At 46.4% G+C, this 24,600-nt stretch overlaps 1 pseudogene; it reads left to right on the forward strand.

Moving 5' to 3' along the window:
* The first annotated feature begins 1,267 nt into the window (after positions 1 to 1,267).
* LOC120845985 lies at positions 1,268 to 2,595 on the forward strand (annotated as a pseudogene).
* Positions 2,596 to 24,600: the final 22,005 nt, after the last annotated feature.

Consider the following 24,600-nt stretch of genomic DNA (forward strand, 5'->3'; position numbering starts at 1 on the left):
TAGGCACATGCTGTGCACTGGAATTTCTTGGAGATATTTTTTGTGACGTTTTTATTATTATTGGTTTTCGTTTTTTTTATCGTTGAAATTTACGAGGGTGCTAAAGTGGCGAATTTTTTTAGTCTTTCCAAACGGCGTCCGTCAATATGGACCGAGCATCAACGTCTCCGCCTTTTGTGTCAAGAAAACGCCAAAGTGACGGTACTGAAAAGGAATACGTTTGCAAGAGTAGTAGTTTTCGTCGCACACTCAATTTGACTTTTCGTTGTGAAGAGGAAATGATCAAATTTAATTATCTGTTGAACAACGCAAAGTGCACATTCAAAGGCGATCCCTTAACAACCATTATCGCTAGAGCACTGGAGATGGTTCAAGGAAAAGGACACCAGTACCAACAGAAGACCGCGGCAATGGTCGAGAACGAAACAAGTGAAGAAGCATCACTTCTGTTATTCGACAAGCTTTCGGTTTCTAAGATGATGAGCGCTGTTCAAGACCATTCACGGAGATGTCCAGAAGACGTTCAGCTTGTCAAGGTGAGAAGTTTGGGATTTGCTGCTCGGCTCCAATTCAAGTGTCCCAATCATTCTCTTATTTTGGATACGAGCTCTACAGTCGGACTTCTCCGTGTTGTTGACTGCTCTGTTGCTGTGGCATTCGTGTGCAGCGGGATGCTGAAGACGCAATTTGAGAAGTTTTGCAACTTCAGTGGGCTCCCTTATTCACGTCGCTCACTAGAAAAGCTGAACCCGCAGATTGGAGCAGCAGTGGCCATCCTGAACATGAGTTCAGTGGCAGAAGCTCAGCAAGCTGAAGCTCGGTCAACAGAACAGCGGGATGAATCAGTGACGTCCATGAACATCGAAACAGACGCCAGGCACGCCTGCAGAAAAAATTCCTACCACACCGACGTTGTTGCTTTGGGACAAAAAAGTCACAAAGTGGTAGGAATCGTTTATGTCACAAAAAAAAGAAGAGCCGTCGTCCCAGAAACACGAAGCGGTTGGCACAAAACGGCTGTACGAATATTTCTCCAACAGGAACATATCCGTTGGGGACCATGCTCACGATCGTAACACCACCGTCAACAAAATTATATGAGAAAAAAACGGGATAACCAACTCCAATGATAGATGGCACGCCGCCAAGGCAACCCTAAAAGGAATGAAAATGATAGCGTTCGGCACGAAAAAAAAATGAAGGGAAGACGTGGCATGCCGAGTTATCGGACAAATGCAAGCTGGTACGCAACCACGCCTACTTCGCAATGGCAACCTGCGATGGCAGCGCTACCAAGTTGCGGAACACGCTGATGAACTGAGTCCATCATTTTTGTGGACGACATGAACAGTGCGATGAGGACTCCCCCTGCAACATGAAAGGGTATGTACCCACCGCGCTGCTAATTCAAGATCCGTTTGCGGAGGAGCTGTTATTCTCTTTCGTGAGATCGACCACGATATTCAGAAATGCTGAAGATTATGTCGAAGCAAAGGATACCTACCATGTTGAGTCATTCAACAACAGCATGCTGATTTATTTGGACAAGAGGGTGCACTATCTGGATGACACGTACAACCTCAGGCAGTCTTGCAGTGCTGGACTGGAACGAGCATGTCGGTCGGCACCACACGTCGACTTACTTCATCGAAGACTCTCGTCACCCCGATCGGCAAGGCGGGAAAAAGAATTACACTAAGAAGACGTACAGGTAATTGAATCATTCTCTTACTGCCATCTTATTTAAATCTACCGTTGTTACCATGCCTGCGACTTGTGGGCGACAATAGACCATTCGCGTAATTCCCAAGCACCAAGGAGTAGGCTGGCCTTTCCTTTATGAAAGATTTGGAGTAAATACTGACTAAAACCACGAAGCTAGTTTGTGTTTAGATCCGAAGATGTACTGCTGCAGACGCCCATACGTGACGCAGTGTGAGTGCCCTATGTCCAGGATTGCTCCTGGTGCTTTCATAATTTTTCAAAGGACCAATTCTTCACAACACGTGCATCACTGTATAATAACGCAAGTCCAAAATGTATCATTGACATTGTAACTAAAGTGCCAAAAAGAATGCTGGGAGTGAATGGCACTCCCACATACGTCGCGCATGTGCTTGCTGACTGTGGAAAAAATAAGCAAAATGCGAACGACGCGCGTGCAAAACTATACTGTTTTTGCACGCAAAATACATTAATGCGATGTCGTCACTGCCTGGTCTAAACATCTGGTGCTGGCCTCCTTTGTGCACATGATAACATCATTCAATGACATTGTCCATTTTTCAAATTGGGCAGCTTCTGATCTAAATACTGCTCGGTTCCATATCGTCTTTGTGTCCCTCAGTGTTTCATTCCCTTCCAACAAAAATAAAATAACAAATCTCAAAATAAGAAAAATTTCCACGTATTGCTCATTTAAAAAAAAAATTAACGAATCGATGAAAGTCATGCTATGTCTGGATATACACTTTCTTAATATCTGTTTATTGTTAAATTAGTTTCGTTCAAGATATCCGGCGTCTGGTGCTGGATACTGCAGCCGTGAACGAGACGAGCCAAGTGACTGACCAGTCCAGCTCCGAAGACGATTAGTGAATTCCAGGTACGGTCGCCGGCGGTTGTCTCTTAGTAGTCGACAACCTAAATCTTAGGGCTGAAATGGCATGCGGTTGTCATTACGGCGCATCCCCGTCTAGCAGCTCATAATAATGTGGACGCAATTACGTCCGCGAAAACGTCCTCGAAAATAGAGCTCGTGCCACATTTTAAAAATGTATTATAAAATGTACTTCTATTTGAGCTACATATTGAAATTTTACAAATTACTAGAACGTCGCGTACGTGTGCATAATTTCATGTGTTTCTTTTTATTATTCCAGCCCCAAAGCTCCTGCCATGCCCCTCGGAAGGCTGAAAAATCGAAGATATGGTGGCAAGTGTCTCACACAACCATGTACAAATAATGTAAATTCGAATAATGGCGCGCCAAGCTAGCCTTATCGCCACTCCCAGACTGGTAACTGAACACCCGACGCGGAATTCTTCAAAATAAAATGTGAGGAGCTGGTTTGGAATTGTCAATGATATTGGAATTTGTCCATGCTTGCGGCCAAATATTTGTTTATGCCTGTTTTGAATTAGTCAGTGTGATTTTTTTTCCTGTGTTATAAGTTGCATTGAATTTACATTGTATAAACCCTCGTTAATGTAATACATCAGTAAGGATGTCCTGCATGAAAATAAATTAAATTTAGTTACCTCATGTACGAACATATGTTTTCCCGCCATTACAGGTGATACTTGTTTTCTGCCACGCGGATGGCAGTACAGATAAGCTCACGGGTCTGCATATATCCAAATGGCTTGATGCAGTATGTGCAGGAGATAATGGTTTTCGAGAATGTCTTTATAAAAAAACAAATAACAACATACATGAAGAGCCGACAGCTCGGTGTTTATTCCCAAGTGTGCCCCATGTAGGACACACCAACAGGGTTTGGTTACAATGCCCGGACGTGATCAACAACGTATGCCGGCATCAATTCGCGTTTTGTGTAGACACCCATGCCCAGCATTCCTCTGTCTTGATAAATATCTGGAGTCCCGCCATACTCCAAGATTGGTAAGATATGCCCAGAACATTTTGTAGTACATTTTCCGTAGCCACCGATTCTTCGGTGATGCCTTCTGGCCGGCGCCGATCTTTACGTGGCCTTGACACACTATACAAGGATCGCAAAAGAAATCACTACACATTGCACAAACGATGCAACCGTGTTGATGATCTCCTGATGTTGTTCGTCCTACAAAGAGAAGAAAGAAACAGTGTTCACGAGAATTCATACGGTAGTTCGTATTTTATAGGTGAAGACTGAGGACATGTAACAGCCGTTCCCGCGGAACAAATACTTGTTTTTCAAATTGAAAACAGACAGTGATGTATACAAAATAATACAATGTAGCCTGTTTTTTTTTTTTCGCATTTTTCTATTCTTTGCGCGTTTAGGGGGCGCGCTCCCCGCTAGTTTAAGAATTTTCAGACGCCATCAATTGGATATATGTATATATATATATATATATATATATATATATATATATATATATATCCAATTGATGGCGTCTGAAAATTCTAAAACTAGCGGGGATATATATATAGATTTATCTAGCTCGCAACAGGAAAAATATGTTTTGCCACTCACTTTCCCTGGTGATTGTCGATGGTAGAGTGGATTCTCCAGGCGAAGATGTCGTGCAGTGTGAGAAACAAACGCGGTTCTCGTTTCCTGGTCCTAAAGCGTTTCCTCGCTAATCCTCCGGTGCAGGGTGTGACGCGTCCTTCGAGGGGGCACCCTTTTTTTTTGCTGGCTTATCTCCCTTCACGAGCTCCCACTATAAGCCCCCCCCCCCCCCCTTCCGGCCCACCCCCAAATCCGGACGGCGCGCGCAGATTCATGCACGACTTTTTTTTTTTTTTTTTTTTGTCCCCTTTTTCTATCCTTCGCTTCCCTCGCCCCTTGTTCAAAGACGTGAGAGGAGGAAAGCCTAGCAGAATATCGGGTTTGGTATCCGGCTTGTAAGCTGTTTCAGGCGGACGGATGATTTGCAGAGATGGAGGAAATGCCAACAGTCTGCTGAACGCCACCATTAGCTCCGCGCGGTCGTCGGTGTGATCCACTTACTCGAGGGTCTGCTGGCTGTTATCCGCCCATTCTCCACTGCCCCCGCACTCCGGGTCAGCGCTTGCCCTGAGGCATTGGAGCCAGCGAGGCCATCGAGGCAGTCTCCCGCCGCGTTCTTACCTCTCGTCAGGATGCTTGGCTTTGGCTGCGCAGGCCACCAGGAGCTTCGCGTCCGCGAACGACTCCGCGCTGGACAGCAGGAGTGCGGGGTCACCGTGTACGAGCATGGCCAGTTGGTCGTCCTCCTCACTGCCAGCGGAGGCGCAGTGAGGAGGACGACCAACTGGCCATGAAAGAAAGAAAGATTGTTTTGCAGCGAATCTGTATATGACTCGCCTGTCTGATCTCTGGAATTTCTTCGTGTTGTCATCATCGCGGACACGAAAATTAAGGCTCCAATCCACGGTGTGAAAGTGGTCAAACAGCGAAGCTTTGGAACCACCTGCAGCAGTTCCCCGCTGCACTATATATCCCTTTTATGGCAAACGTCACCAGGTGGTGCTCCAGTCTTGGACGTGCCATAGATCTTCCTGTTTATAAAAAGAATGAACCAAGGCCACCTTTTCACAGCTGCTTCAAACATAGATGAAACCTTTCATCATCAATTCTCTAGGTGAACGCCAAAAGAAGGCAGGAGTGCAAGATAAGTTAAATGTATTGAGTATTCTTGTTAACCAACACGCCTCCTCCAAGATGTTAAATTGTACAACCGAAGGCCCTCGTTAAATGTTATACTTGATTGTCGGTGTAGCATTTCTGCTTTCTAGCACTGCTGACATAAGCAAGCTCAACAGGGTTGCAAAGATGGTGCGGCCGGAACTCGCTTGGGGCGCAAGCGGCCGCTCATGTTTGTAAACAGCAAAAGGGTTTACGCCGAATGATTGCCGAAATAAAAGTAGATACACTGTAACAAAACTTTTTTTTTATATATATGACAGACTTCGTACGCTGCCGTTGCCACCGGCACCTTATTCAACCGCAAACTTTACCGAGAAAGCAAGCGAGGAGCGCTACGTGCTTGACATCGCGCCTTATAATCTATCACGTGGTTTTGATACTTATTTTATGGTTTCCTTACTGAAACAAGCGTCAAAGCAATGTGATAAATGATAAGTCGTGCGAGAACAGTGATATGGCGCGCGCAGGGGTTTTCTTTCGACGGACAAGAAAAAATTCCACCTGCAAGTCATATACAGCTTCGCAGTAAAACCTTCAGCGTTTCAAGCGAAAGGTGCATGTCACAACATACAGCGCACCATTCGTTTCAATAGAGAACAGGCACAAAACAAGCATCCGAACCACATGATTGATGATAAGGTGCTTCTTATAACAATGCGCAGCAAGTTGCGCTCTCCCCATACGTTTCCCGGGTGTTGCGCAAGCTGCCGTGGTGACGGCAGCTTACGACGTGGGGAGTTACGTCACTAGCCTTTAAGATATAAAATGTTTTGGTACAGTGCATTTGCTTTTCTTTCGCCATTTATTTGGTATAGGCCCTTTTGCTGTTTACAAACATGAAATGCGACCTGCGCCCCAAGCCAAACTTGCTTACGTCACCGGAGCTAAAAAGCATAAATGCTACACGGACATCAGAGTGCGAGATTTAACGATGGCCCTTTGCTGGACAATTTAACGACATGGAGGAGGCAAGTTGGTTTACAAGAATATTCGAAACATTGTAAGGGATCTCGCGCTTCTTCGTTATTTTAGCGGTCACCTGGGGAATGGAGGGTTAAACGTTTCATCGATATTTTAGCAGCGGTGTTAGGGTAGGCTATGTTCACTATTCTTATAAACCGGAAGTTCTCTGGGACGTCAAGGACTGGAGAACCGCCTTTTAGCGTTTGCCGTGAAAAGAGTCTATAGTGCAGTGCGGAATCGTTGCAGGTGATATCACAGCTGGCCAACCAAGTTCACAGCGTAGATTGGAGCCCCGACTTTCTATCTTCTCATTCTTTCTTGAATTTCGTAGACCTGCATGTGTAAATCGTCACCTACACTTCTCATGCTGCCATGGTCGGTTTAAAGGTACATCTGTGGTCTTTAGAATTGATGCCTTCAGTGCAGCTTTATTGGCGAAGAAACCAAATTAGGCCACTAATTAAAATAGAAAATCTGTAAAACCAACTGCCGGCACTAACAATTTTTTCCTAATTTCCGCATTCACAAAGTCTTGTTTTTTTGTTCCACTGCTGGCAATTTGTTTTGCATAAGTTTGCAATCTTAATTTTTGTTTAATACATGTTCTTCACTTTTTAATTGAATTTTCGCTTATCGTCAATTTGCTTGTGGTGTAAAGACACTTTTGATTATACTTCTTTCATACGTTTCTAAATAGCTTGAATTATGGTAAGGTTATATTTAGGGTGTGCATTTTCCGGTTTTAACCGAAAAACACCGATAAACATCCGTCGGTGACTAAAATATAAAATCGGTTAAAACCGAAAAACACCGGTGGTTTGATATTTTCGCCCTGGTTAAAACCGAAAAACACCGGTCGTTGCTAGTTTCCGACCTAGCGAAACCCTTTCACCGTAGAGGTTCGTCAAACGTGTTATCTCGTGGATCCTGCATTCTTCCAGTGTTTATACATGGCTTGCAGGTGGCGTCAGTCCGCCCTCCTTTCTGGGGGTCAAAAGCGTCTAGTGAACGCAGTGGAAGCTAAGCTCTCAATGCCTTTCCCCTGTTGTGTCTCCCATGGCACCCTTTTGTGGAAAAATTAACGCAGTGGAGGATAGGCTCTCACGTGCCTTTTCCTCATTGTGTATGGCCAAGTGATGTTGGTGCAAGCCATGTATTCAGAGGTTGCTGTGGTTCCTGGAAGACACTGCCAACGTCCGTGTCGTACAGGACCGCCGTTTTCATAATTGCGGGTTGCAAACCGCAAGGAACGTGCTGCCATGAGGGCAGCACGTTCCTTGCGTGTAGATGCAAGCATGAAAGTATGCTTGCATCGACTATAATAACCAAGTGTGAGAAATAGTTGCTTCCTAGAGAAGAAGTGTATGAACTATGTGAATAAAATTGGAACTCTCTGTTTCTGATCAATCGCCTTTTTTTCACCGATAATCACCGATTTTAGCCTCGTCGTGAGACGTTCCACCGAAATACACCGGTGTTTTGAAAATAAATAAACACCGAAAAACATCCGCCGATTTTTCTCACAAATAAACACCGGAAAGTACACACCCTAGTTATATTGCCGCGAGCGCAGCTGACCAAGTAGGCGGTGCGCCCGTTGCCTAACGGTTGTCGCGCTTGCATTCTACGCGGGAGGCCAGGGTTCGATTCCCGGTCGCGACACATCTTTTTTTTATTGTTGCAATTTACTCTTCTCGGAAATTAGAGAACTCTGTTCAATGTTCGAGGTTAGAATGTTCGATGCGCGAACCTTCCACGGTCGATTGTTCGAGAAGTCCACGCGTGTACAAAAGGGGCTCCGCGTGGCAAGCCGCAGTCAGTTTCGCCCCAGCGTTCGACTCTGCTGCTACGCCGACTTCGACGCCCGCGACGCTGTGTTATCATCTTTTGTACCCTTTTATTTTTGGCACAAGGCCGCCTCATTAAACGTTTATTTCTTCCTGTTTATTGCTTGTTTATTGGTAACCACCCGTGACAATATTCAAATGGTGCTAACCTTGAGTTTTGTAGTGTGAAAGACGTATTTTCAAAAATACGCGGAAGACTACCGTACAAGTATATCTGTAGTACACTCGGATCGGCCAAATAAATTTACAAAAAAAAAAAAAAAGAAACGCCATAAAATACAGTAATAAAGTGATCATAAATATTGTAGAGTTAAGCTATTTTTCGCTTAGGGATTGCTAATGCGACAGCTGAGCGGTATTTGCCTCGACCTAATCTTTGATAGGAACGTTGAATCATATCGGCAGTGTTTCCTTTCTTCTGTACTTCAATGACAACAAGAGTGGTTTGCGTAACGGAGTAAAAAAAAAAGTAGATATAAAGAGAATTGTATGTTTCTGCGACCATCGCTGTCACGTCTCGCACTAGTATGTGGAGGAAGAAATACGGATTTCTTTGTATATCGTTTACAAGTACTTAAGATCGTTTTTTTCCTTCTATTCATGTCTTTAGATGGCATTTCGACCTACTACGGCTTCAGGAAGGGCAAGCTGCTTTCTTACATAAGGAGTCGCCGAACTAGAAGTGAATTACCTAACTAATTGTGAATTTCCCAAACAGAAGCCAGTTTTACCTCGCAATGTGCAAGTTTCTGGGTTATACGAGTGAATGCGACTAAATTTGAATTTCGTAATCACTATAGAAAAATTCGTTACGTGCCTTACATAGAACCATGATGTATTTCCTCATCAACCATTGTATTGACCCTTGAGAGTACTTGTCGCTTTAAACAACAGAAGTAGTTTTAAATAGTAACAGCGTAATTTTAATTTATGGTTTCGCTTATAAAGGGTTGGCCTTAATATATAATATATATATTTATTATATAGCACGTAAAACAATGCTAAAAGCCACTAACCAACCCAAATTTGTATTTTGTTTTATGCAGCGTCTAATTGAACCTCCCTCGGGAAGGGTATGTCATTAACTTTTCAAGAGTGACGACTCTTGTTTTCATGTTCAAAAAGTTTTCGCATGTTTCAAGCTAGATCCTATTCGTTATCGTTTTTGTTCTAGTTATTCTTTAACCCAACGACGTATGTATATAAATCTCGCAATGCAAGTAATATTGGTCTCTGACAAATCTTCCCACCCACGACGAGCAAGCGCCTATTTCTGCAGGCTGATTGCATCTCTAATAGACTGTTTGACCAATGCAGTAGATATATCTACAAATCTGCGAAGCCCAGCCTCATCAGTCAAGCGCGTGAATAAAAGTTGTCTTTTTCCAGGTCGGGAAGAAATGTTTAAGTTTTCGGGCGAGTTTTCTCGTTTATGTAAATAAGAGAGGTCTACTTCACACTAGCCCCTAGTTATATCCATTTATTAAACCCTTATTTTTTAACCTATGCCTTTCCCCTCCTCTCACCACAAATGGGGTCCTCCACCATCTCCTCCGATCCACAGGGGTCCGCGAAACATCAATGGCTGAGAGCCACTGCATTAAAGGAGTGTAACCAAGATAACACTGGGAGAACAAGGCCAACCGGGCACACCGATGACCTTGGGCGAAACGACCGAGGCTAAGAATGTACTTCAGGTGCAGTTTGCGAATCGGCTCATGAAAGTAAAAAAAATACATATATATATACTTTACTTTTTGTAATATAAGTAATATACTTTTTGTGCTTAACTTTTCTGACAAGATACCCCACCCCAGAGATAGAGAAAAGTACGCGTGGCGTCGGCGTTCATTTATTGTATTTTTTATACCTTGTTTCTGACTCCTCCTCCTATTATAATGCCGTATTCTCTGGTGTAAAATTCGCACCATCCTAACAACATCTGTTTTCTTGAAAGTGTTAATATGTAAGTCGCACCTTTTGGATATGTCGTTTTTTCTAGTACAGTCGACGCAGTAAAACTTCATTGATAAATCCCGATGTATGCAATATTGTGACTACGAGATTTATGCTCAACCGGGGCCAGTTTGGTTATTCTCGCTAACAAACCAAACAAAATGTATTGCCCCAGTAGAAACATTCCGCATCTAAGGTTCGTACATATGTAGAAAACAAGGCCTTTGGGCAGCATACTTGTGTACGTTATTTACAGAGTTCAAGAGACTTCGCGATGTAGACTAATTATCAAAATCGTCGAGCGTGCTCTGCCGACGATCTCATGAATGTCAGACTTTTTGTCGTCCCCGCTTCCACTCAATCGGGCAAACAACCTGTCCATGTCCAGAAGTACTCACCTTAACCCCTGTTTCCACTGAAGACCTCAAACAGCAAAAAGGTTTAATTTTCATTGCTTCATATTTATGTAGGTGTTATAAAACAAAACACTTTCCGAGGTGCTTGTTTGCGATGGGTTCTGGTCGGGGCGGGAGGTAAGGCAGGGGTAGACGGTTTGGCTCTCAAATGTTTTGTCACACCGTAGAATTGGGCTCGTGCACGCTCAAGTCGGGAGGGATCGTGTCGGTTGAAGCTGTACGTAGATTATTATTTTGAATTCTATTTCTTCTAGGAATTCGTGCTGCCGGAAAACCGCAGGAGTCTGTGGTGGTTCGAGCCTTGAGTGTATGAGTATCAGTAGTATCATTTGTATTAGAAAGATATTCGAGGTGAACCGATTTCAGGTGGTTGGCAGAAACGGTTTCTTGACGCCCGTAGAAATCAGTGGTGAAGGTTTTCGTTCCTCTCTAGAGTACCTTATGAGGCCCTAAGTATTGCTGGTGGAAAAATGTCTTGACGCCGTCCTTTCCCTGAAAGATGTCGCTGCAGTTGTCGAGGTCTTTTGATACGTATAATGGAGTTCGATTTTGAGTACGCGGTGTCAAGTTCTAGAGGTATTGCTTCGTCGCCCGCAACTGGCACTTTTAGGTCGTGGGATCAAGCGCTGGGTCCTCGGGCGCAGATGCCGAAATATATCCGGTGGCGATGAATTCAACCATATACAAGCTCGGACGGGCTGTGTGAGAGCGTTTTGTTCACGGCAGTCCAAGGAGGACGATGGGCAAATTTTTGTGCCACTTGTTTGCTTCTGATTGCGCCATAAGGGCTGCTTTAAGTGAACGGTGAAAGCGTTCAACAAAACCGTTGGCCATAAGGTGATAGGCTGTTGTTCGAATATGGGTGGTTCCTAGGACTTATAATAATTGATGGAAGAGCGCGGACTTAAATTGACGTCCTCGATCTGTCGTAAGACGGGATAGAACGCCGAATCGGGAAACGGGAACTTGAACGAAGGTGCGAGCCACGGTTTCCCTTGTGATATTATGGATGGGAAGTGCCTCTGGCGAGCGGGTAAACCTATCAATGTAGGTGAGGACGTAACGGTATCCTTCACATGGCGGGAGGTGCCCCACGATGTAGATATGAAAAAGGTTGAAACGTTCTGTGTTGGTCGGAAATGAATGAAAATAAGCAAAGGTGGGACACTGGATCATGGATATATGACACCGTATGTAAGCACCAGTAAAGCTGCGAATATCTGTGTTGATTCCTGGCCAAAGAAAGCGTTCAGTTATCAATATTTCGTGTAGCACGAATGCTGGGGAGGGACACACCGTGCATGGAGTTAAAGACTTACCTATGAAAGTCAGCGGGTATGAAGGGTCTTCGTGTGCTGTTGAAGTGTCAGAGACAATTGTCTTGGTGGATCTCGGTCAGGTAATATCCTCGTAAATGAGTGGAGCATGAAACGGGCAATCTGTTGAAGCTCTTTGAGTTCTCCTTGCGCGGTGCTGATGATATCTAAGTCGACTAGAGGACGTAAGCTAAACCCTCAGAAAACGAGAATGTACCGGGATAAGGCATTGGCTACAGAGTTACCAACTCCTTTGATGTGTCAAATGTCAGTTGGGGAATTTCACGATGTATGCGAAATGTCTTCTTTCGCGAGGTGAACATGTGTCTTTGAAACTCTTCAAGGCGTACATGAGACGCTTCTGATCCCTGAGTTCAAAGAACTGCGTACCTTGTAGAAAAGTTTAAAAATATATTGCAGTGTAGATTGCTATTAGCCTACGACCTTTTGGTAATTGTCTTGAAAAGAAGGTAATAGGCTTACAGACATAATCTATCAACGGTGTGCAGTACTGCGTCTACAGCGACTTCAGAGGCGTCGACCATGACGTTCGTTGTGTCGTGTTGAGGGTGTGAAAGAAGTGTAGCGTTTGCTAGTTCACATTTTAATCGGCCGAAAGCTTTCTCTATAGTCGAACGCCGCTGCACAGTAGTTGAGGTTGGTCTGCTTCCCCTTAGTAGCGTTGTTGGGAGTGACACATTTGAACCGCATTGGGAAACAAATCTTCGGTTGAATTCAGAAGTCCGAGAAATTCGCGCAGCTGACAAATGGCTCGCGGTATTGAGAAGTTAAAGATAGCGTTCACCTTCTTTTTAAATGGTCGCATGTCGTGCTAGTTAACTTCCTGTCCCAGGTAATGTAGACGAGTTGCTCTCAGTTCAAATTTACCTTGGTTCATGTTGACGCTGTAGTCGTCGAGACGCTGATAAAGTTTTTATTTATTTATTTATTTCAATACCTTCAAAGCCAAATGGCATTACAGAAGGGAGTGGGGGAAAACAAAAGTAAAAAAAAATGGAATTCAACATATATTAGTTAACATAATAGTTTTCAATGGCAGACTTCAATGCAGGAGCGTCTGTGATTCTGGCGATGGATGTGGGCAGGTGGTTCCAGTCATTAGTAGTTCTTGGGATAAAAGTATAAAAAAAGAGCTTCGTGCGACTGAAAGGATTGTTGACTCTATGGTGATGATCATTTGGAAGGGATACATACGATGGTTCAGAAAAAAGCTCTTCTCCTAGATGCTGGTTGTAATGATAAATTTTGTGAAATAAGACAAACGGCATAATTTTCTACTCAATGAAAAAATTCGAAAGATGTAAAGTTAGTTTCGTGGATGATACAATGAAAAAACGTGAGAAATTAGACAAAAAATAAAACGCGCGCCACGATTTCGTACGGATTCAATTTGATTAATTAGAAATTTATGGCCTGGGTTCCACACTGAACTCGCATACTCAAACTTGGATCTAACGAGGATCTTGTACAGTAGTAGTTTTGATGATGAAGGAGCCCTTGAGAAGTTGCGGCGTAAGTAACCTAGCATGCGATTAGCGTTGTTGGCAATAAAATTAATGTGAGTTTGCCCGGAGAGGTCAGATGTTATATGGACACCTATGTACTTGTACGATGTCACCTGTTCAAGAACAGAACTAATGTTGTATTGAGGAATGTTAGTACAGGCAGCTTTCCGTGAAATTCTCATTACATTTACTGGCATTAAGGCGCATTTTCCAGACGTCACACCATTTAGTAATGGAATTAAGGTCAGTCTGAAGGAAAGACGTATCAGTATCAGAATAGATTACACAATAAATGACACAATCATCCGCAAACAGCCTTATGGATGACTGGACATTATTAACGAGGTCATTTATGTATATGAGGAAAAGAAGGGGGCCGAGGACGGAACCTTGTGGCACACCCGAACTAACAGGGCAGGGAAGAGAGTCTGAGTCGTTTGCAGATACAAACTGGGTTCTGTTAGAGTGAAAATTTTCGATCCATGCAAGAATGTTAGTCAATGTTTAGTTGTTTTTGTTGTTTTTTTTAATTTTAAGCGGAGCAGTTGGTGAGGGACTAAATCAAAGGCTTTTGAAAAATCAAGAAATATGCAGTCGATTGAAAGATTATTGTCTAGCGCAGAAAAAACATCGTTAAAGAAACCAGTTGCGTTTCACATGAGAATGATTTTGCGAAAACCATGCTGACGATATGTGAAAAATGAGTTGGATTCAAGAAAGTTAACTGGGTTAGAATAGATGGTATGCTCCAACATTTTACATGGGACACTAGTTAAAGACATAGGCCTGTAATTAAGTGGAGAGTGAGCATCGCCTGATTTAAAAAAAAAGTTACCACCTTACACAGCTTCCAATCGCTGGGCAACAAACAAAGATCTAGGGACTGCGAGAAAAGTTTAGATGGTATTACAGAAAAGAGCATTTCAACGTTCCTTAGAAATTTAGAATTAATCCCGTCAGTTCCAGATGCAGAAGAAACTTTAATTTCGTTTTTATGCTAAGCACACCAATGCAATCAATTATAACAGGATGCATAAGTAGAAAGACTGCAAGATCATATTCAGGGCAAGAAACAAAAGGCAGTGGCATAAAAAACTGAGAAAACTGAGAAACTGAGAATTTAGTAAAGATGAATATTCCGACCTTGGAACCGAGACTCCATTATCGTCGACTAGCGGTATCTCACTCTCTTTCTGTCCACAAAATATATTCCAACATTTCTTCGTGTCAATTGTCAATAAGGATGGTAGGGTATGATTAAAAATTACATTTTTGGCTTTTTCCCCTTCATTCTTAAAGAGGGTTGCAACATTCTGATCCGCACACCACAAGTCAGGTTTATTGAACAGCTTTGCTTTGCGGAACAGTCGTTTCTTTTTATTTCGCAGGTGCTTTAAAGAAACAGTAAACCAAGAAGACCGGTTTTTGTACGGGATAATTCGTAGGGTAGGTATTTATTTACAAGATAATTTACTTTGACTTTAAAAATAGACCAAGTAGATTCTATAATGCGATTAGAAAACTTTTGCATATATTCGTCCGGAAATTGTGCCAATTCATCATTGATGGCAGGGTAGTTAGCTTTGCTGTAATCGCGTATACGTTTAGGCATACTCTTAAGGCGACGAGAATTGCCTTCAAGTGTGAAGTGAACAAAGCAGTGGTCACTCAGGCCTGGTAAAATCTTAGAGAATGAACGAGGTCAGGAGTAGTTTTGAGGATGAGATCCAATATGTTCGAACTTGACGCGGTGACCCTGGTAGGTTGAGTTATTAACTGAGAGAAATTAAAATATGTGCACAAATTCATGAACTCAGATGTTTCACAGGAAAGGTCTGACGAAACAGGGCACATACCGGACCATAATATTTTCGGAAAGCTAAAATCACCTAATAAAAAACTGGCGAGTGCGGAAATCTGACAACAAGGTTGTTTAAAACGTCATGAAGTTGTGCACAGAAAGTCAAGGAAGCGTTTGGTGGCCGATAGCAGGCACAAAAGATCATATCACGGTGATTAATGCGTACACACACGCATACCATTTCCAAGCATGATGCATGAGAGATATGATAAGGATGCAGATTTTCTGCGACGGCTATTAATACACCTCCTCCCAATCAATTGACGCGATCAGACTGATAAATATTAAAAGTCTTCTCACACTCAAAAACTGCTTTGTTATCAATTTTGGCAGACAACCACGTTTCAGTTAGTCTTATTACATCGGCGCTACACGTGTCGATTAATGCTGACAGTTCCTATTGTTTGTTAACGACACTGTGGATATTTGAAAAACGGAAAGAAAGTTCACTAACTGGAATTACGGTGTTACGTAATAGTTACGATAATGGTACTTCATTGTCTGCGACATTACTCGAATTTTGACTTGCGTGAGCAGGTGATCCCTTGTTGGCGTATAATTCACAGACACTGTCTGATGAGGGACATTTTCTGTTGATGTACAACTTATTGTAGCGAATGAAAAACTGCTGATTACTAGCTTTCCCATATTCGAGCAGTTTCTTGCGCGAGGTTCGAGTGGAAATGTAGAAGTCCTCACCAACACTAAAACCAAGCGGCTTCAACTTTGCCCTGGCTGCCAAAATAGAATCCCTCTCCTTTGAATTTGAAAACTTTGCAATTACCGGACGGCATTTATTGGGAAAGAACTTGCCCAACCTATGAGCGCGAGAGATCGCTAAATCAGATAGTTGCAATTTCAGAGCAGACGAAACCACTTCAATTATTTGGTTTTCTGACTCTGCCCACAATTCTGATTGTTTGTCAGGAAAGCCGTGGAAAATTAAGTTTTCACGCCGAAACCTGTCTTCATAATCATCTAAACGACGACTAAGAGCGACTGTTTCGTTCCGAGCGGCGTCAGACACCACGCAAGCCACATAAAGGTCCGCGGAGTTGTCCGAGTCAGCTATTTTTTTCTTCTACGACAGCAAGCCGATCGTTTATGCTAGTCATTTGTCTCTCAAGATTCAGCTGAATTTCTTTCACTTCATTTATTTGAGACAAGACCTCAGCGTGGTTTGTGTCTATTTTGCAACGCAGTGCCCTCAGCATCGACACTAAATCGTTAAAGCTTTTGCTGGGGTCCTCCTTAGGTGGGCCTGGATTCTGTTCGATATCACCCCCCAAAAGCAATAGTTTCACAACATAAAGGCAATCACAAATAGTACCAAGAAGAACATTTGGGCATGGCAAAAGCAGCAGGTTAGCATTGTTCGTGCGCTTACAATGCAATGAAGGGATGGGACTAACCTTCACGAGGAAATACAAGAGGGTTTGACGAGTCTGCATTCCTGCCGCTTGCAAATGCCCACTGAAGTACCAGTGTGTGTGTGTTCGTCGTTAACCGTCACGTAGGTTAGCCTAGCACGGGGTAGCTGGCATGGGCAGGTGACGTAAAAAAAAATTACAGTCGGGTTATGGTTTTTGTGTCTCGTGCAAATGCCAACATGGCTTTGAGGGTGTTTTGGCACTTTCGTCCGGAACCGCCGGGTGCAAGGACGTCATTTGTGGTGAGGTCGCTCTTGCAAAGTCTTTGGCGCAGTGCTGGTCGTTGAGCTTCATATGCTGGGCAGACACGCAGAATGTGTTCCACCGTCTCTGCGGAGTTACAATGGAAGCAAAGCAGCTGCTGCCCCTTACCTATCTTTGTAAGGAAAGCATTCGTGTAGGCCGTGTTTGTGCGCAGGCGTCGCACAAGAGTCTGCGCCGCCTGAGATAGGCCGGACAGCGCACCTCTTAGTAGCGCCGGTTTTGGCTTGCTGTCTTGAAGGTGCCAGTGGACGTTGAGTGCCGCCTGTTGTGGGTGTGGTGGTGTGGGGACAGTGCTAGGCGCTAGGTGAGCTTCATCGGCCAGACTGTCACCCCGTTCGTTGCCCGTAATGCCAGTGTGTCCTGGGAGCCACTGGAAACATACCGTAGATCCGTGGGTTAACAGGAACGATAGAGTTCGCCTCGCTGCAGTGGTCGCGGGATCTGCGCACTCTGCATTGGCCAGTTTCTGGAGGGCACACCTTGAGTCGGTGAGGAGCACCATTTGGTGAGGTGACAGCTGCGCAGCCGCTTGGAGAGCCTTGTCAATAGCCACTAGCTCGGCCGTCGTGGAGGATGTAGGCGTCTGTAGCCTGCCGCACCATTCCAGGGCTAACTCTGGGATGTAGAAAGCTGCCGTGCTGGATGTTCTAGCCTTGTTTACAGAGCCGTCCGTGTATATCTGCAGCGAACCACCGTAGCGTCCTTCGATGTGTTTTTCCACAGCTTCTCTGAGAGCGTTGATCGGTCCACCTTTTTTGGCTCGCAGGCGCTTGATTGGTAGCTCGCTGGATCCCTTGGCAACTTCCTAGGGCGCTATCCTTGCTTCGCTCGTCATCGTCGGTAGCGGGCCGGCTCAGTTAAGGCAATCTTCTACCGTATCGTGCCATGACCCTTTGGTCTGAGCTTGGATTCGCTGCAGGAACCACCTGCCTGGGAGAGTCGTAGATAGCCGGGCTAACTGGGAGAGTCTTCTGGCTCTGGCCTGGACTGTAAGCGGCTCTACGACCGCCTCCTGGAATACCGCAGCAGTCTTGACCGCGTTGGGAATTCCCAGTGCTGTACGTATACAGACCGTGTCTGTGCCTTTGCTCCAGCCTCTCCATATCCGTCTGGGACGGGAACATGTAAGGAAGCCGGTAAACGATTCTAGACGTCACCAGCGCGGACTGGGCGCTAGTGATGGTCCGTTCTGTGCAACCCCATGTGGTACCCGTCATGTGGCAGACAGCGTTCATGGCCGGCCTGCATACGGCGGTTGTCGCTTTCACTGCTTGTGCCCAGCGTAGCCGACTTGCGGTGACAATTCCTAAGAAGCGTTGTTTGCTAATACAGGTGAGGGGTTTTCCTGCCAGCTTGATGTCAGGGGGGCGCAAACGTCGACCATTTCCGCGCATTGGCATCCAGACTGTCTTATCCTGGGAGAGGGATAGCCCCGATTTGGTCAGGAAGGTGTCTACCGCTTGAACGGCGCTTTGTATGCTGCGGTGGATCTGCGTGGTGTAGATGCGCGTAACCAAGAAGCAGATGTCGTCTGCGTAAATCGACACCTGAACCGGGAGATGGGTCGAAGGAAGAAAGAGCGGTAGTGGTGCCATAACCATGTTGAAGAGAATCGGGCTTAGCCAGACTTGTACCGTACCCATTACAAGTAATCAAATTACTTGTAATCGATTACTTTTTGGAGTAATTTTGTAATCAGTTGATTACTTTTATTAGGCAGTAATCAGAAGAGTAATCTGATTACTTTTTGAAGTAATAAAATTACTTGTAACCGTTACAATTTGTCCACGGGATTCCCCCCCCGGCCCCCCCCCCCCCCGGGCACACGCCTTTTTTTTTTTATGAAGTGACAAAAATAAAATTTGCTTTTTTTTTCGAACGGAAGAAAGATTTTTGCGGAGCTGTAGGAAACGAGGTCAATCTCTTTCTATGTACAGTTTCTGGGACTGGGAGTAAGAAGCCCCAGGGAAGCCACAGTGCGTGACAAAGGCCATTCAGGGCGAAGTTTGAGGAAGCAGAATGTAGCTTTGTGAGTCCTTCGTTCAAACCAGCACCCTCACGCACACACACAGAGAAATAAAAAAAAAAATATCCTGCTTAGGGTACCTACTCGCAGCCCGCAGGAGAACCAGAACCGAAGATTGCCTAAAGCGGATGCAAAATATAACAAAGGCAGTTGAAATATTTCCCCATTTCCCCTACGTGGTCTTAGTGACAAGCAATGTTTCGAGTTGAGAAGTGGTCGGGGCGATCTCTTCCGCTAATGGTCACTACACATGATCCGTTTTAAATCCTGCAGCTGCTGCTCGTTTGTATAACATGCGAGCTCATCCACGTGTGAATAATAAAATGAGCGACGTAAACTTTGAGCGACAACCCTTGCTCAAGCTTAACAAGATCTAGAACCCCCTCCGCTCCCCCCCCCCCCCCCCCCCACACACACACACACTGGCGAACGCCCAAATCATTAAACGTCTTCAAACGAATTCTACGCTTGCGTCCGTGCAACGACCACGAAGAGGGAGCCAGTTTTTCTTCTTCAATACTTGTGCAAATGTGAAATATAGGTTGGAAGTAGTTCATTGTTATGGGCGCTAAAGATGTGTCTTCACACAATAAAGTAATCGGAAAAGTAACGATTACTTCTTTAAGTAATGTCTAATTACTTTTGCCGTCGAGTAATCAAGTAATCTAATCGAATACTTTTTAGCCAAGAGTAATAGTAATTGTAATCGATTACTTTTTTTTAGTAACGTGTACAAGACTGGCCGCTTAGCACACTTCCCTGAGGCAGCCCTCTGTGAAGCAGTCTTGACGAAGATGCCGCGCCCTCAGCTCGAATCTGGATCCTGCGTCCGGCAAGAAAATTGGCCAGGAAGACGGATTTTTCCGGTCAGTCCAATCTCAGTCAATCTCCGGAGTATAGTGGATGGCGGCACGCCGTCGTAGGCTCGTTCCACGTCGAGGAAGACTGCCACCGTGTTTCTCCGCCTGTTCTTGTTTCCCTCAAGGTCGCTCGTGAGGTCCAGGATGCTGTCTTGTGCTGCCAGCCCTCTCCTAAAGCCAGTCATGCACACCGGGAGACACATGGGTTCTTCCAGGTACCACCGAAGGCGCCCCTGCACAAGTCTTTCGAACAGCTTACTTATGCACGAGGTCAGCGAGATCAGGCGGTAAGACTCAGATTTGTCTGGGGGCTTCCCTGGCTTCAGTAGCGGAACAACCGTTGCTACTTTCCATTCATCTGGGACGACGCCAGAGTCCCATATGGAGTTGAACCAGGTGAGGAGGGCCTCGAGTGCATCGTCCGTTAAGTTCGTAAGCGCCTGGTAAGGGATCCCGTCGGGCCCAGCTGCACTATTCTTACGACATTTCCGGAGGGCTCTTTGGAGTTCCGAAGCAGTAAAGGAGGCACCTGGGGGCCCAGGCGCAGCATCGGGTGCCAGCGGTCGTTCCGTTGCTTCTGCGGGAGCGTACACTGCGCCTAGTCTCTCTGCTGCATCCACGAGTGTTACGTTAGCCGCAAGCGCTAGAACTTGCAAAGCGTGTCTTGTCCGAAGTTTCCCGGTGATTGCCCCCAGTACCGCCCAAAACTTCGCGAGGGAGGTGGGTGCGTTGACGTCTTTGCACATGAGCTTCCATCTATTTCTAACCAGCGCTTTAGCGTGTCTTCGCAGCTTGGCTGACATTCTGTTGAACTTGGACTTATCCGCTGGACTGTTTGTCCTGCAGTACTTCCTCTGCGCCCTGGTACGTGCCGCTTGGAGATTGAGGAAATTAAGCTCCGGTTTGGGGAGCCATTCCGAGACACGGCACGTGTGCGTTGCCGCCTGCAGCGCGTGAACGATGGCTTCTGGGATGTCTGTTTGGGTGAGGTCCAAGGATGCACGGAAAACGTCCCAGTTCATGCACGATCACGTCACCTTTCGGGCCGTCTGGTACCCCTTTATCGTGATATGAATGGGGAAGTGGTCGCTTCCTCTGGTATCTGGTGCCGTTTCCCAAGTCAGCTCCAGCGATGGTGTGTGGGCTGTGACGTCGAGGACACTGTACATTCGAGGGGGCCTGAAGAAGGTAGGCGCACCGTTGTTCACGACATCCAGTCCGAGATCTTCTATCATTTCATTGAGGTCGTCTCCCCGCTTGTTGGTTTCTGATTTCCCCATGCGTCGCAGTGTGCATTGAAGTCGCCGCAGAGTAATAAGTCTCCCTCAATGCCTTTACACCACTCTACAATGTTCTTTGTTGGCAACGGCGTACCATCGGGACGTACGTATCCGACGAGTACATGCAGCGAGCGATTTCCGGGCCTGACGTTTGCGGCCACGAATTCCGCCGATAATGTACACAGTCGGCTGGTGTCAACTGGGACGTGAGGCACGCCTCGTCGTATAAAAAGAGCCGCGCTCTCATAGGGGAAACTTGGTATGGATTGGATTGTAAGTTTCACGTATCCAGGTAAAGTTTGCTTCCCTGGTAACCCACTTACTGCGAGTGCCAGCACTGGGCTGGGATAGCGTTGCAGGTGCAGGCTGAGCTCACTGTGTCTGACGGAGAGGCCTCGGCAGTTCCGCTGCAGCACAGTTGGTACGTCACTCCGCCTTGGGCGGAGCTCTTCCTTGGGACAACGGGTTACTGTTGTGGGAGATTGGTGTTGTGGGCGCATGGTGCGTGCTCAGGCGGACTGTGGGGCGATAGCCTCGAGGCGTTCGCTGACGGCGTCAAGAACTTCCAGTGCGAACTTTGCTTCTGGTGTGTGGCCCCGTGCTTGGGCCAGCAGCCTTACTGCGCGAAACAAGCGTGATACCATTTGGAGCAAGGCGACGTCAGCTGTCTCCATCGTCGCGGGAACTTTGCCCTGAGCCCTTCGTGCGACATTGGCATAGCGGCGGCCCTTGTCCTCCAGCGTAGTGTCGTCAGGCCGGAGACCGCGGCTGTGATTCTTCTTTTGAGGGTGAGTGGTATCATGGTCCCTCCTTTTCTCCCTCCCTTCGGTCTGACTCCCTGGCAGCGGCGGGAAATCTGTTAAGGATAGCCTCTGTTGGCACTCGTCCTGCGAAGTTCTGTGTCCGCTGCTTGTGCAGCGTTTCGGTGACGCTTGCCGGTGTTCTGTTTGCGTATAGCCGCTTTTGCTTCCGAGTGCGTGTACGACGCCGTTCTGGCGCGCATCTTGCACATATGGCGTTCTTTCCTCAGGACTGGACACTGGCTGGAAGTTGCTGCATGGCCCTTTCCACAGTTGATGCAGCGAGAAGTTTCACTGTCACGCGCCGTGGATTCATGACCGCCGAGCACTTGGCGCACGTCTGCTTCTTTGACAGGCCGCTGCCACGTGTCCGATTCTGTTGCATCGAAAGCACTCCAGTGGTCTTGCCGCGTAGAGCGTGACTGGGTGACGCACGTACCCCATGTGGACGTAGTGCGGCAGGTCTTTGCCTGCGAAGGTGACTCGGACTGCGGAGCTCTTCCCCAGACGCCGCACGTCGAGGACTTGGTCAGCCGGGGCCCGCAGAGCTTCGAGAATTTCTTTATTCGTCAGTGCCTGGTCTACATCACGGACGACTCCCGCGATGTGGCGGACCCTCCAGGGTACGCGTGAGTCGACTGGCGTCTCATAGATCTTTTGAATTTGAAGGAACGCTGGCACAGCCTCTTCCGTCAGGACGTCGACCGCTATCAAATTTTTCCTGCCGTTAACCCTTGTCTCCTTGACTTGTTGGGAAGAAACGGAGCCAAAGAGGGCGTTTAAATGAGGTCTGCTGAGCACTCGAACGCTGGTCTTGTCTGTCGGTCGGAACAGCACCGTGTGTCGATTGGCCGTGTTTTTAGATGACGTGCGAAACCCCAGGAGACCACGGTGTCACCGCTGTTTGTCGAGGCTCGCCGACTTTTCTTGGACCTTACGGGGATGAAACCGTCGTCGGTGTCGTCCCTGTCACTGGTCAAGGGTATCGCCCCTTCTTCCATGCATGACTCGACGTCGGAAAAAGATGCATCTGACATGACCGACGAGGGTGGAGAGCTGGCATGGCAGTCCCTTTTCCGGTGCTGCCGTCCCGGAGTTTCCGGTAAGGCCGGGATTTGATGTGTCCGGCCAGGTCTTGCAGACGCGCCTCCCAAAGCGGCGGCCATCCCTTTCCACTCTTGATTGCGTTGTCTGCAGCTCTTTCCGCACAGAAAAGAAACTGCAGGCTGCCCTCAGCGAAAAGAGATGCGATTCTGAACTGTAAAAGCGAAACAACTCGAAACGTGTCTGAATCCCGTGACTTCGTTCGTAAACTGCCTTCGTTAACTGAAGTCACAGGAAGACGGTCCGTGCTTTATAGGCTGCAGGAGTGTTGATGTAACTGACGATGAAGCCAAAGTAGCCGGGAACGAGCACCGATGAAAATCGATGTCTTCAAATGACGAAGCCGGGCAGCATTGTTGCGGTGACGAGCCAAGCAGGGTCGGATGGCCCTGCGAAGCTGACGACCTGCCATTGGATGACAGCACCGAGCAAGATACTCAGGATGATAGCACCTACACGAGGACACACAAGAGGGTTTGACGAGTCTGCATTCCTGCCGCTTGCAAATGCCCACACTGACGTGCTCGATCTCGTCACAGCTGAAAACTAGTGAAGCACCGACGAATGCGAAGCAGAAAAACAAACCTCTGAGGACGTTGCCAACAAACCTCGGGCGGCATTTCTAAGTCCGAATGGCATCCGCAGAAACTCGAAAAAACCGAGTAGTTTTGTGACGGCCGTTTTTGAAACATCGGCAGGCCCTACAGATATTTGATTGTAAGCCTTGAGGATATCTATCTCTGAAAAGACAGTGGAGCAGGGGATCAGTCCTTCATGTGTGGTATTGAATAACTATCCGGAAGTGTGGCGTTGTAAAACGGCACGATAGTTGCAGCCACGGGTGCAAGTCTCCAGGTTGCTTTTAGGCCCTATATGGAAAGGTGAGGTCCATGGGCAGTAGGATGCACGATTAATGCCCAATCAAAGCATATGCTTGAACTTAGACATAGGGATCCTCAGTCGTTCTGGAGAAAGTCGTCGTTGTTGAGAATAAAGAGAGTAGTGGAGGGTGCTCAGGTATAGTCTGTAGAAGAAGAGGTGACTTCATTCAAACCCTTTGTACCGCCATACAAGTGGTGTAGTGTATGAGGTGAAAACGAAGCATGTACACAAAGAGGTGATAATGGCGGATAATATCAGCTCCTAGCATGGGGTAAGAAACCGCAGCAACGAGGCATAGACAACAAAACGCCGTCCGAAGCCCTATGCCGAGGGCGATGGAACGTTCATCATAAGCTGTTATCGGCGATTTGTTATCGGCCTGCAGTGCACACACACGTCTCTTACTTCGAGAGATGCTTGGCGGTGAGGAAAGTATGCTCACCTTGGTCCCCAATATCAGCCTGAAATTGTTGTTTGTTCTTTTACATGTTACGAAAAAGAATTGGGTGGGGTCGGGGGCGCTGCGACTAGCCGCCTGTAATGGCGCGCTGTGCAGTTTTCCGATGAATTGCATGGCCCGCGACACTTTTGGGTTGTGCTGCTGGTTGAGGTGAGCCAGTGTGTGATGGCGAAGGGGAAGTTGATCTTGAAGGGGGTCTTGGTCTGCGTTGTGATCTAGACCCGGTCACAGCTACAAGCGAGTTCACTT

Source organism: Ixodes scapularis, unplaced genomic scaffold (genome assembly GCF_016920785.2).
Source record: "Ixodes scapularis isolate PalLabHiFi unplaced genomic scaffold, ASM1692078v2 PGA_scaffold1__304_contigs__length_218370807, whole genome shotgun sequence".
Classification (NCBI taxonomy): domain Eukaryota; kingdom Metazoa; phylum Arthropoda; class Arachnida; order Ixodida; family Ixodidae; genus Ixodes; species Ixodes scapularis.